At 31.7% G+C, this 15,140-nt stretch overlaps 1 protein-coding gene and 1 long non-coding RNA gene across 2 annotated transcripts in view; one reads left to right on the top strand and one right to left on the bottom strand.

The window, feature by feature from the left end:
- LOC126739982 (zygotic gap protein knirps-like) overlaps window positions 1-15,140 on the bottom strand; it is a 72,011-nt gene that overhangs the window by 18,189 nt on the left and 38,682 nt on the right. The window lies entirely within an intron of this gene.
- On the top strand, window positions 12,774-13,596 carry LOC126739989 (uncharacterized). Its single transcript, XR_007661758.1, has 2 exons — window positions 12,774-13,299; window positions 13,358-13,596. It is a non-coding gene; the product is annotated as an uncharacterized LOC126739989 (long non-coding RNA).

Raw genomic sequence — 15,140 nt, 5'->3', positions numbered from 1 at the left:
GGGAAAGAGGAAGCCGAGAAAGCATCAGAGAACTACCGTGCTAAATTCTACTCCAAATTTGGAGGAAGCAAAATCAAGAACTACACCCACAGTCGAAAATAAAAAAAAAGCTGCAACTAAAAAGGTATTTGTTGACACTGACTCTGAATCGGAAAACAACCCATTATTAATAGAAGACGACGAAGATTGTACTTGCATTTACTGTGTGGAAGAATTTAAAAGGTCAAAGGCAAAGGAAATTTGGCTGCAATGTTGTTCTTGCTCGAAATGGGTACACGCTGAGTGTGCTGGAGTCGACAAAAAAACTAAGATGTTTATTTGTGATCTGTGTTGCGATAATTAATTTTCTACAGAAATTTTTGGCAATATTTAATAGATATGTCATTTTACCCACTTAGGAAGGTAAAACGAACCTTTTTAAATTAAATACTTTAAAATGAGAATTTCTTTTTGAGTTTTTTTAGTGATTTTTATTTTGGAAAATAGAGTGCCTGTATTTTTTTGTTACTTTTGTAGAATTAAAATATTTTTTGTTCATAGATAATTTTGATTTTTGAAAACCCTATGTCATTTTGTACACCCTTCCCCTACTACTGTTCCTCCTCAATAAAATTAAAAAAAAAAACTGTGATTGTAGATGAATTAATGTGGGTAATGTGTTTTAAAGAAAAAGGTATTGGCATGGCAACGCCGTTCAATCCCATCAAATATCAGTTTTACATAACTTATTTTATATCACATCAGATAATATATATATAGGGTGCTTACTTCTTCAAAGAGACAGTATTGCTATAACGGAAACTAATCTATCATTTGTCTTTAAAGAAAATACATAATAACTATAGATAGGTCTAATTAGGTATTATGCCATTAGATTTAAAAATATGTTCTTATTTTACTTATACGCGTATTTCGCACACACATTTACATTCAAGTTTTTATTTAGCTTTTTTTATTATTCTACGTCTATGAAGACGGTTCCCTCATGATGTGATGTTATGAAAGTAACGGTATTTACTTGTGAAAAGATCTATCAAATACTATTTATTGATACAATTTTCTCCCTGCCAGCTATAATTTACTAAAAGAAAGAAAAGCAACGTTAGAATTCAATTTACCATCATCATAATATGCGAGGAATTCCAAACTGTTCCATCAATTACTTTTAAAGCCATTAGGCATCAAACAATTAAATTAAATTTAAAGCAGCCCAGTCATATAGCTCCGTCTGAGGCGGTGGCGGCGCGCGGAGTCATATACCTCAGTTTTGCATCTTGAGATGGTCCGGTAACCCATTTCTCAGGCTCTCTACCATACCGATGGCATACTATGGTCGACCGGTGGGTGTAACTAGAGATACCAGGCAGTTTATTAAGGATGGTATGCACCGTTCGTTCTTCTTCGACAAGAACAACAACACAGCTAGCTATACAATATGTAAGATCCGTCCATTTAATACGATCTATATGTTTGATTATTACTTGTGGTATTTCGTAAGTTGCTAAGTAAATTAGAAATTAAGATTAAAGATGCTTATGGCAAACAGAGATAGTTAAAATATATATTTTTTTTGCCGGAAAAATGTATTGCCTATCTTATAACTTGGTGTTTTGATAAACTTTTTTTTTAGAGGTTTCCTTTATTTGATTATTCTTGTCAATTAAAATATGTGAAAATTTTGGTCTATTTATACCCGTAAGAGAAAATACAATATAATTTGTTTCTTTTTTATATTTAGGGTTAATCCATGCGTATGTAACCAATTTTTGACCCTATTTAAAGCCTGTACAGCATATTTTTTTTTTTTATCCCAATTTTTACTAACTAAAATCGGTTTCATGTTATCGGCATATGAGATTATTGTGTCATTGTTAACTTCAATTTAAAGGAGAGAGTTTAGATAAATCAAAAACAGAATAGGGTCAAGTACCCGCATAGCAATGCTACAAAATTCAGGAACACACTCCTACACTTACTCCAGGAATACTCTCTAATGTCAGGAACACACCTTTATTCATAACGTCAAAAACTCTAACCTGACTCGCATTGACTGTCGTTTAACCTCTGGGTTTCAATATGTATACTGAATCCTCAAAAGCAACAATGGTAAAAGGCATAAAACCAGTAAAAATTAACCAACAGATTACTTAAAGAATCTTACCCTATGTATCTCAGCAACAAACTCTGCAAACAGTTGCAATACTTTTTACTTTTTAGCTAAAAAAGACAACCCCTTCACGCCGCTATTAATCAACGCTAAATCCATTGAATGGAGAAATTCAGTAAAATACCTTGTGGCAAAGTCAAAGTCAAAATATACTTTATTTGCTAAGTTTACAAACTTGTGCTAAAGCTTCCTAATCCTACAATTTATAACACTAGCATTTATTTGGTTATACAGGATACAGGACAAAAACAGAATACAGAATCGATTTTGATTGTACATAAAAGCATAATATATATAATTAATTTTAAATATTAAAATGAGTCGTTAAAATACTCTTCAATGTTGTAGTAAGCTCTTGATAAGATTAATTTCTTTAATTCTCTCCTAAACTTTTTAAGGTCTGTAACAGTCCTAATCAAAAAAGGAACATGATTAAATATTCTACGACTAATAAATATAAGAGAGTTTCTCGTAAGTGAGGAGGTGGGAATTGGAAGAGATAAGTTGCCCACTTGACGAGTATTATGACTGGTGCAGGATGGTGGACTTACGGACTTTTGTATGAGTGTTGCAGTTTCCAATATAAATAGTGAGAAAACTATTAAAATTCTTTCAGCTACAAAAAGAGGTCTACAAGAGACTCTCAGACCAACACCACACAGATACCTTAGTGATTTTTTCTGAATAGTAAAAATTATGTTAAGGAGTCCCTTGGAGCACAAACCCCAAAATGGCAACCCATAACGGAACGAGCAAACAACCCCCCCAACTCATGCCTGGCAACCCTGACTGCAAAACAACCAGAAGAAAGTTTAGCAGCGAGGCCCAAAACGTGGTTGTCAAATCTTAAACACTCATCAATGAAGAGGCCGAGATATCGACAATAATCCCCACCATGTAGTGGGCTCTGCTCATCAAACAAAAAACCCTCTACATTACACTTAAAGCCCAGAACAAAAGTCTTATCAACATTGAATACAAGCTGATTGCAAATGCACCACTCTTTAATTTTGTGAGGGTCCTCTACTATGAGAGATCTGACTACTTTTTGATCTTTGTTATGCTACAGAATTGTAGTATCATCGGCAAACTGAACCACTAATCCATGCAGTGATAGAGAGCTTAAGTCATTAACGTATAATAAAAATAAAATAGGACCTAACATTGACCCTTGAGGTACACCACATTTAAGGTGTGCTATCCCTGACGAAAATCCAGATGTACCCAACCTCTGGGTGCGACCAGACAGGTATGACTTCAACCCTCCCAAAGCCACTCTCCTAAATCCGTAAAAATCAGGCCTTGATAGCAGTATTCCATGATCGACACAATCGAAGGCCTTGGACAGATCACAGAACACCGCTGCTACAGCCTCCTTGGAGTTCATAGATAGATACACACTTTCCGAGAATCTGAAAATGGCATCCTGCGTGCCCTTAGATGACTGAAATCCATACTGATTAGGGGACAGCACATTGTATTTGGTCAAAAAAGAGACAATTCTCTTTTTTGCAAGCCGCTTCAGAACCTTGGAGAGGGTAGACAAAATTGATATGGGACGGAAGTTAGAGGGTTGGTCCAAGCTACCACCTTTATAAAGAGCTTCCTTTAAACAGGATGGGAACTCGCCCTGAAGCAATGACTGATTGATTGCCCAAACCAAAGCACCTAAAGCGCTCGCAGGCAGAAGTGACAACAGACGTGAAGAGATACCATATTGGACCCATTGGGCACCAATATTGGATAAGCATTTAACTTGTCCATTGTCCATTTAGTTGAGGAGTTAGTTAGGAGTGACCATATAGCTCACATTTCCGAAAAAGCTTCAAAGGTTATTAACATTATGAGGTCTTAAACCAGAACATGATGGGGTGCTGATCCCCGAATTATGATTACGCTATATTAGGCAATAGTTAGACCCCATCTGGACTATGCATCGATTCTCATAGGATGCTCCTCAGAGGATATTTTGAAAAAATTAAACAGAATTCAGTTTCAAGCATTAAGGGTGGTTCTCGGAATGATGAAGTCAACCTCAACCAACATTCTACTTAGTGAAGCCTCAGAGATGCCATTAGGACACAAAAGAACCTGCTTGGCTGTCAAGCTCGCATCCAAAACCTTTCTCTATATTAATCCAGTGGCCATAGCTTTCATAGACCCATACTCTTCGTGCAATCAAAGACATCAATTTTATCGAAAATGTCCACCTTTAATTGAAGCCTTTGATCTTATAAGTAAATTCCTAAGAAACTCAACTTACTCATCCATACAAAAACATGTTTTTCACATAACCTGAATTGCCAAGACTACTACTAGATAAGTACACTAAGAACAACATTAACAAAGCAAGGAAGAAATGGGATCAAGGGCCTACATTTGTGCACACTGCCGATGTCGCAACTTTCTGAAACTAGTTTTCGTTCATCTTTGAGTACACACGTTTAGCATACAAATCAGTCTCCTTACCCCTAATCTCCTTGCAGCAAACATACATATATGCAAATGGGTAACTGAAGATACTTCGGTCATCCTCCACTAAATTTTAAAATTGACATTGACCTATTAACATCACTGCAAGAATGGCCTACTGCTTTAATTGCAAATATATGCAAATGCTATGTATCCATTTTACGGACGAAGCCACCTTCACCAGACTAGGTACGTTTAATTAGGGTCATAAGGATACGTGGGAACTAGAAAATCCATACCTGAACGACATTTTCAGCAGGAATTTTCTATTAATATCACAAGGCGTAATAGTACCCAGTATTTGCATTATTCAGTTGCGACTGGCAATTTATTTGATGTATCGTTGTCTCACAGATAGTAAGACAACCATATATTGCGTTATTAAAATCCAGACACGTGTATTTTCATGGCCTTCGCGTAGCCCGGATCTTAATCCTTTGGATTTTTTTTAGGGTAATATTAAGTCAGTAGTGTAAACAGAATAAATCTTGACATGAGGGCAACTATTATTATATTATAAGGAATAAACCAGGAACTTTATTCCAAATAAGGCACTATTTGGTGAAAGGATTAAAAAGATGCCTGGAAGTGAATAGTGGACATCTTGCGCATTTGTTAAAGTGATGTTTTCCAAAATTTTATCTCTTTGCTTTACACTTTATGTCTATATCTCAAAAATAACTTGAGAAAAATAGATTCGAAAATTAATTTTTAACATTCTGCATCTTAATTATAAGCGGCATTTTACTAAAACATATTTGTCTTGAGTTTAACCTAGAATTGCCTTTTGACCCAGTACCGAGTACCATGTATGTTCCAAACTAAAATTTTGCGTTCGAAACGTGTCTCGGTGGTAACAAAAGCGATTTTTTATTGGCCGCAACAATTAAAAAGCATAAGGAAGCGCAATAGTATATAATTTAGATGATTATAATTACAGTCATTTCTCAGAAATTAATAAACAAATTATAAATAACGGTGACAGATACGTGGGACGGTATACAGGCGATAAATTTTCTTAGATTTATTGTTTTGTTTGAATTTACGATGGAACGAGAAAGCCGACTGATTGGTAGTAGGTTGACATTTAGTTTATTAGAACCTCTCTTTATTAATACTCGTATATTTTTTACTATGTAATTATTAGTTTGTATCCCCACTGGCTAAATACCTATAGCGAGGATATATAGGAGAGTTTTAAAATAAAACTGCAAGACTTGAAAATGTTAAAATAATTTTAATTAACTAATTATAATCAATTGATAAAGTACCGCTAAACTACCGCCAAAAGCACGACTATTTTATACGTTATAGTTACTAACAACGCAGCTACGAGTTTAGCAGGGGGTCCCAACCTTTGAGACTCTTTTCTATACTATAATTTTATCGTTTTATTAAGGCAAAAGCTGTAATTTATGTGGTTTTAAACCGCATCGTTTCATCTGACAATTTATCGTTGTTGTAGGTGGATTGGTTTATTTAACATAATTGGATCATCTTAGGAATTTCTTATTGGAAGAAGAGTACCTAAGAGTGCTTACAGTACTACAAACAAATTAATGTTAATTAAATATATTTATAACGGCATTATTCCAAAAAAGATTATTCCAAGCATTTGCCTGAATATTGTTAGATGTTAACTATGACACTAATCTCTAAGTTTGATTTCTATTTGTATTGGAGCCTATTCTAGGACTTAGCATTAACTCATGTTATAATTTATGTAAAGGGCCAAGTATACCAAAAACTACGCACACTGTGCGACCCCATATGTAATGTAACAGGATCAAATCTCTCTCCAACCAGCTTTATGGCATGTGTTCTTTCTCAGACAAAGGTTTAAATCTGTACTGATATATATCATAAAAGTTCAGTTTAGCAGTAAGGTTTATAGGGTCAAATCTAGTAAAAAACCTTCGATAAATGAATTTTATTAAAAATGTTAGTTAACAATTTAATTAAATGAGTTTAAATCCTAACTGCACAGCTGTCTATCTATCAATATATTCCATACCAGGATTTCAAACATTTTAGCAAAGGCTTAAATAAAAGGGATTGGTGTAAAATTTAAAAATCGAGCAACGTTATTATGTTTGGGCAAAGGTCTAATGATAGCCAAGTTTTCATAAACTCAATTTACTTAGATTGGAATATATTTTAACTTGTTTTCGTTAGGTCTGAATTGAAACAATCGAAAATAATCAACCAATTTATTTAAACACTTACACTACGAAAACTCTATCACGGCTACTAGAGATATTTATTTTTACTGTATATTTACAACTATTTAAATCATGCGTAAAGATTCCGAACTTTACTTCAATTAACTGACAACTGGTACTTTCGGTGATGCGGCTAATAAAATATATACGGCAGAACGCTGTTCCAGAAGATTCCCGCTTGTCCTTCGAGATGTCGTGCGATGTACCACTTGGGTCATTCCGGAATGATGGAGAATTAGCTAGTTTATCGGAATTTACTATATCATTACAATGTATTAAACAGTTTACCAAAAAATGAATTAATATTCTCAATGCTGAAAAAAGCAGACTATAACTTACTTACAGATTATGACTTATTTAATTATACCTAGACTTTTAGATTAAAGGCTTTCAACATCATAATCTGATATGTTTCCTTAAATAAATTAAATATTATTAGGCGTTTGTACCTTTTTGGAACTATTATAATGGAAAAAATAAGTTCATTAAAAACATTGATTCACTTACATATGAAGCAGCATTACTGCTTTCAATAAATTCCTTTAAATGAAAAGGAGTTTCACTACTCCTTTTCACATTGATGTTCCATTGATGTATTAGTTGAGGCTTATAAATAATGCCTATAAGGAAAGTCTTATTTTTAAACTTACTTCCCTATCCATAGCTATTCAACTACATTTTGTTCGATGTAGACATGACTTAGTACACCAAAAATATGAAATTTTTGACGTTTTGGCATCAAGCACAAATCAGAAAATGATGGTATAAGTGATTTTATATGTACATGAGCTACGTTTAAATCATGATCTTCTTAGACGACTAAAATATTTAACATTATTTGTAAAAACCTACCATCAGTACCTTGATTTAAATTTAAGTACATTACTAATACCATTCACGGAAATTATCATACTTCATAGTGTTTTTATCTATTAGAGCTACAACCTGGACATTTTTTCAGTGTATGCTTTTCCGTAGAAATTTCTTTTACAATCAAATATTTATTTGTGAAACCTTTCTTGTGATAAATATAATTTCGTGTTATATCATCTGTTGCAGTACGTCCGAGGTATAGGTATATTCGAAGTCTTGTTCCTGCAAACTTTTACTCCTTTTATTTTATTGAATGGAAATTCAATGATAAGTACCTATTTCCTTTCCTAGCATCTTTTTCGAAACCAATTTCAACATTAATCATTGTGAGTCGACTTGAACTTTTGCACATCTTGTGTCAATATCGATCTGGAAGCCACATCTCTATAATAAATAGTTGACGGCATCTGTTTAAGGGTAGCTGTGCATGGCTGCGTTAACGCATTTTTGTTTTCGATTTCGCACATTGCTTGAATCTCCTTGTATTATTACTTGAGGAGGGTTCATGCAGAAGCAGACATGTTCATGTTAAACACAAATTACTTTTTGTACTTTATTGGAAACGTTGTATTGACTTTTCAGCAAGTAGAATAGCTGTTTACTACTATGTCTTAAAGATCAACTAATGCTCTAATCTTTTCTCACAGATCAAGATTTATTCAACTTTATTTGGATCAAAGAGATAACTCCAGCTACAAATCTATTGTAAACTTCTAATCTAAAACTTCTAAACTTCTAGATCTCTTCTTTGAAATGTTTATTAAAGACTTTGCGATTGCGTGCTATAAGATCACTTGAATATTTTGTTTATTTAGGATTATTATTTCGATTACTGTCCTTTCTTGGAACGTTGACTAAAGTTAGGACTATAATTTTATTAGTGACTTCAATGGATACTACATATTAATGATCAATAAGAACTACATGAAACTAAGTAGAAGCATTGGATATAATAGAGAGAATAAACAAAAAGTCTACTTAATATGGAGACTACTAGGTTTTACCAAACTTGAAAGAAGTGAGGCAATGATAGATAGGCTGGCGGCAGAGTCAGGTGCAGGAATAATCATTTTTATCTTTAGATACTCTCTAAAACACAGCAAAAAACATGTAAGAAATAAAAAATATACTAATATTATAGATAAAAGGTCCTAAATACTGGGTTTCAACCAATTTATACTAATACTAGAGGATTAAGTAGTATACACTCGATATTTGCAGTTACCTAGCGTGTGGTCAAAGATGAATTCTGGCTTGTGCATGACTATTTGTCGATGTCGTAATAAATCAACATATTTGAGGATCAGTCGATAAAATGACTGAAGTTGGTGGTTTTTATCGCACATTACACTGCAGGTCTGAAGTAGCAACCACAAATTCCAAGGGAATATCGAATATATAATATAAACTATTGGACAAGCTATAAGCTGACAAAAGGTATGAAGTACTCATAGAATATAAGTACGTAAGTACTCATATATTGCTCATAGAACTTCCAAGAACATCAGATCTCTCTTCGTTAATTTATTAAGTTGTGGAATTTTAACTGTATATCCCACCTGAAGAATTTTAGGGTACTTTAGAGATGCACCTTAAATATTTAGGTTATTTTAAATAAAATTTTTAGGAAGTTGCCAAATCTTTTCTTCTTTACATGGGTTAGACTGTATTTGCAAGCAGACCATATATTATGTCTGTTTTATATAATAATAGGTTTATTATACTTGTCTTTAAACCGTTTTTTATTTTATAATTAATATATAATCTCTTATGGCAGATGTTTATATGTTCATTGGTTTCTTGGCACAATATAAGGGAAATAAATTTAAAAAGGCTGATATAAATTTTTAGGGTCTGCGAAACCGAACACCTGATTCCTCGAGACCAATATTTCTTACCGCAGACATTTTCAGCGAGAACGGTTCAGATTCCGTAAAGTTTTCTGACAATGCCTGTGCATTCTCGCGATTCTTCGGAAATAGAACTATATTTATCACGATGTCGGCTACATGACTGCGTTCTAGTATTTTATTAATTCAATAAGAAATATACATACGCTGTTATTATTTTAAATCTAAATATTTTCTTCTATATTTGTCTAATAAAAAATATTTTCAGATACACGTAAATATAAAACTAAGAGCTTATTATTACCAGAAAACCACATTATATATCCATTTTGGTTGTACTAGAAACAGAAAAAGAAGATTACTTAAGAGTGCTAAAAATACCAGACAATACGTAATATATCATAGACTACTAATCAATACGATCAGTACAAAGAGTTCTTCACAAGCAAAATATGGAGAAAAAAATCCTGATGAAATTTGAGAAATAATATCTTCTTCTTGATTTTTAAATTGACTTTAAAAAACCTTAATACTCTCGTAAACTATGATAAAATTACTATAGAATCATGCAAGGTATTGAATTAAATAAACGCTTTTTTCTAGTCCGATAATCAAAAATACCCTGGAGGTGTACATACGTGATTACCAACCCATAATAAAATCATTAAAAAAAATCATTAAATAAAATTTATTGATATAATAACGTAATAAAGGTACGCAATGTCCATAAACGCTGTGAGAACTTAAACCAGTACATGTACTCGTACAAAATTTAAAAGGTGCTCGTAAATAATCCCAATCTATATCCGCTAGTAGAATTTCTGACAGCTATTATTTTATTAACGCAATTACTCCACTTACAAAATATAACTTTTACCAGCCGTATAGTAAATAAACTACCTACCGGTGATAGTACATAATAACGAAAATGCCACAAAATAATAATTTTGCAACGAACAGAAAACAAGTGGCTCCGAACGTTTTTCTCACGCAGCAAGGTCGTTCTTGGCCAATTCCGATGGGTGTGTAACTGTTTTATGTTACATATAGAACATTATTTATTTAGTCTAGTTTATTGAAAAGGTAATAAATTATATACTTCACGAGCAATGTTAGATATATACTACTTGTGCCATACTCTATAAGGTCTATTGGATTCACTATTTTAGGAAAGAAATATCATTAATTATTTTACGACTTGGAAAGGTTTTCCAAAAAGCTCCTTCCTTGTTTAAAATATGTAGTTTTGCCTAGTGTAATAATAATTTCTAATTAGACTTTGATATAATGAGGCAAAAAATTATATATTAAGTCAAATTTAACGCTAAAAGTAAAAAAAAATAATAGATACACCAGTTGTCTAGTTAATACTTTAATTCAAATCTCTTGATTTCAATTTCATGTAAAATTTTCATCCCCTGGTAAGTTACTTTCAGAATTATAATAATTTGGATTTTATTAGGGTTGTTTATAATAAAAAAAAGATATTCGATAAAGATTATTTTAAATTTAAATATTCAGAAGTAGAATTTTAAACCTACAATATTCTTGCTTAGGGTTCTTAGCTGTCACATATTTTAATAGGGTCAGATATGACTTTTATACATTTTGAAGTGATAAGGTAGTACGTTATAACAGGATTTAATTAACTGGATCACGTACACCACTTCGGTTTTGTCTAATAATTTATTTTCATAACATAAAACGAATGCATAACATAAATGGCTTTGGCATTTCTTTCTTTATAATAATCGCTTTCTTATAGAGATATATAGATAAATATTTATTAGTGCTACTGCACAAATAATAGTGCATTTACGGGTCAGTCATAAGATATATAAATTGTTTGAAACAAATATAAAGTAATATCGCATTTTAGTCAAAAAGTAATTCTATACTTTATGTAGATAAAAAAAACTAAAAAAAATTTTAAAACAAGAGTTTACTAAAGAAAAAAAAATGTATGACATTAAATATATTGACATTAAAACATTGTCAACTTTTGCTCTTTAATTGAAAAAAAATATAAATATTTTTTAGAGATTTTGGAGATTTCTTTTATCTTTTATAAATCTGGTGAATTTTTAAGCAGTAACTGCGTTTATGAATTTATGAATATTTCTAGCTATGTATTTAGAAAACCAATTCTATGAATTGTTGAATTATAATTGATGAATTCTATGAAATGAAAAGCTTTGAGTTAATAATATTAATAATATAGTAAACTATAATATGCCAACGTTCCTAAAAATAAATAAGGCTTTTATGCATACAATATTAAACAGATGAAAAATATTTAATTATTTTAAATATGCAATGAATTATAATCATTTAGATTTTCTTAGGGTTGTTTCTATTAACAGTAAGAAATTCGATAAAAATTTTAAATTTAAATATTCGGAAGTAAAATTTTTACCCGCAATGTTCTAGGTTAGGGTTTATAGTTGTCAAATATTTAAATGGGATCAAATATGACTTTTTGTACCTTTAGAAGTGATACTACCATAAGATAGGACGTTATAACAGGATTTAGTTTATTGGATCACGTTTGGGGTTGTCTAATATTTAATTTTTAAGACATAAAATTACTGCATAACATAAATGGCTTTGGCATTTCTTTCTTAAATACAGTTGCGTTCTTCTAGAGATATATAGATATAATATTTATTAGTACTACTGCACAAAAGTCTAAAATTAATTCTACATTGTTCTAGGTTTACATATAAAGTATGTACATCTTAGGAAAATAGTACTAGCTGTGGTACCTCGTATCTTAATAATCGTTAGTCACTTCTTATCTTATTAATTTACTCTGGTCATAGGATATCATATATCTTGATCGCTGGATTAAACGTGCAGGAATTTAAAATTGGTTAGATTGCAATACCAATACGAATCCTCTAGATTTATTTATAGTATATATAGATATTTCTTAATTATATACTGTAGCGTTTCGTTAGGTGTGAATTAAAACAATCGAAGATAGTCAACTAATTTATTTACGTACTTCACTATGAAAACACAATCACTCACTACTACTAGAGATATTTATTTTTACTATAGTTATTTACAACTATTTAAGTCTCGCGCCAATATTCCGAACTTTGCTTCACTAAGCTGACAACTGACAGCTATCCGTGATGCGGCTCCTTATGTACTCGACAAAACAGTGTTCCGGAAGATTCTCACCAACTTTCGAGACGTCCTGCAGTGTGACGCTTGTGTCATTCCCGTATGACGGAAAATCACTGGTTTCTCGATGTTTACAATATCGTTACAATACTAATTTGTTAGTCAATGTAAATTGTAATTTCATCTAAGCTATTGTTATTGGAGTTTCTCTGCATAAAACTTTATCTTAAGACCTCAGTTGGAAGAGTTGGAAGAGTAAAGTACTGCTTGTGCCTGGTCCTAATAACAAAACTTATCGACCTATGAACTAATAAGAACTGCATCTAATAACTACGTAAGCCGCCTATTTAAAAAGTGCATTTTTTCCTGCAACTTCTTAGAAAGTTATTCACGGTATCTGACAAATGGTAGTTACTAAGTCGAATGTACGGCAGCAATTTTAAAAGAATTACCGCAGTACGCCACATAAAAGCGAAACAGAAAACAAGAAGAATAATAGCGAAGAGATTACAAAATGCTTAGGCTGTCGTCCTGGACAAAATTTACAATATCGATTCTGTTCTTTCAATCTTTCAGCGTACAGGTAAGTACGGCTCTTGAAGAAGAAAAGCTTCCTAAAGAAAAAAACGGACTTTTTATAGTTTCGATCAATCTTCCCTGACAAAATAATGACTGCAACAATTACCGGAGGAGCAGAAATCAATCTATTAATTCAACGGGGATTTCTTCTCGGTCGACGTGAGTAACGTCAATTTGTTTTACAAGGAATGAAAACTATTTATTTGTGGAACACATTAACACCAATTTACGGTTGACGTATTAATAGTACCTTAAATATTTAAAATGTAATAAGAAATATAATAATAGTTTTTTTCTAGAATATTTTTTTTTATTAATCGTTTTAATATAAGTTTAAATGTTTACATGTTATAAGAGTACAAAAAAACAGCCAGATTAGTAGCAAGACTATAGAAAAATAAATTAAACTACTTTATATTCAACATTTTACTTGTTCGAGGCACTATAATAAAGTAATAGAGGAACGGGTTATATTGAAGTAATACGATAATAAATTTTCTTTATATGTCTAGAAGATTAAAATATATAAAGTGTAATCAATTCACTAGAAAAGAACCGTCACATATTTTATATACAGTCGTTAATGAATTGTGGTATTTAGTTGGGGAGTCATGTAGGAAAGCTTTGGTTGTTTAAGGCTATAGAACTGCATAATTCGCTGCATTTACAGCCTTTCACCCAAACTAGCTGCAGTCTCTTTTTCTCAAAACTAAAAGTTTGACTGCTCCATCATTATACTTTTTGAAATCCTGGAACCTCTAATTGATATAAATATTCAGAGTAAATGTTAATTGTAACTAGAAGATGTAGTGATTTTCGCATTCGTCTAGTCAAATAAATAACATAAAATATTTGGAAAACATACAATGGTTTAAAGAACAAATAACAATGGTTCTAAAGAAGCTAATAATAAAAAAAATTAAGAATAATTTGCGATATCCTGATAAGTTTCTTGGGATTCTAGTTCATTATCATATTTTGCTCTCAGTTTTTAGTCAACGATGATTGATATAATAGATGATTAATTTCACTGTACTGGTGAATTGGTGCAAATACAAAGAATAGCAATAATAGCAATTCTCCTTGGTATAACCTACTGCATCTGATATTGATGTTCTTGGCATATGATTTTAGAGACTGTGATTAGATAGAGTTGAACTTCCCAAATTATCAGTTTTTTTATATCGGATATCATTTTCTCTAATACTTTATATTTTTAAGGAGATTCCATCAGGAATTTTTGTCGAACATTTATTGGCTTCATTATTCATTTTGCTTATTAAAACTCATTGAAACTTCTTGTTGTAATTTCAACGTGATCTTTTTTACATTAATATTTTTAGATAATAGGAGTGGACGCCGCTCTTGTTATATTAAATTTACTAATTAGTAGTAAGTTCTTTGTTCTTTTCTGTTCCATCTTTAAATTGTCCTGAGATATTTTTTCTTGTTTTAGTTCTAGGTATGTTAGTTATCATATCTTATAGGCTATTATATCGTATTAAGGTATCTCAGTTCTTGTGGTGTAATCTTATAACAGGTTTCGATATAAGTGAGTCTTCTACTTCCATCTCGTCTTGGAATGTAGAGTCAGTCTGTATTTTTCTGATTTTCGATTAAACAAATGTAATGTACCTTTGGAACTGCTGACAACTTATTTTTCGTAATAAGCTTAGTTTTGAGTATTTGTTACTTGTCCTTCTTAGATATTCTTAAGTAAATTGCCTTTTTCCAATTTTTTGGGACTATTGTTTTCATTTTCTTCTACACCAAGGTATTTATATATTTCATACTATTTAAGTGATTAGATGGTTGTTTTTTCGTCTAGATTTATATTTATTCTTT

Source organism: Anthonomus grandis, chromosome 8 (genome assembly GCF_022605725.1).
Source record: "Anthonomus grandis grandis chromosome 8, icAntGran1.3, whole genome shotgun sequence".
NCBI classification, from domain to species: Eukaryota; Metazoa; Arthropoda; class Insecta; order Coleoptera; family Curculionidae; genus Anthonomus; species Anthonomus grandis.
Note: the sequence above shows the minus strand (reverse complement) of the source record. Positions and strands in the feature narration are given on the sequence as shown.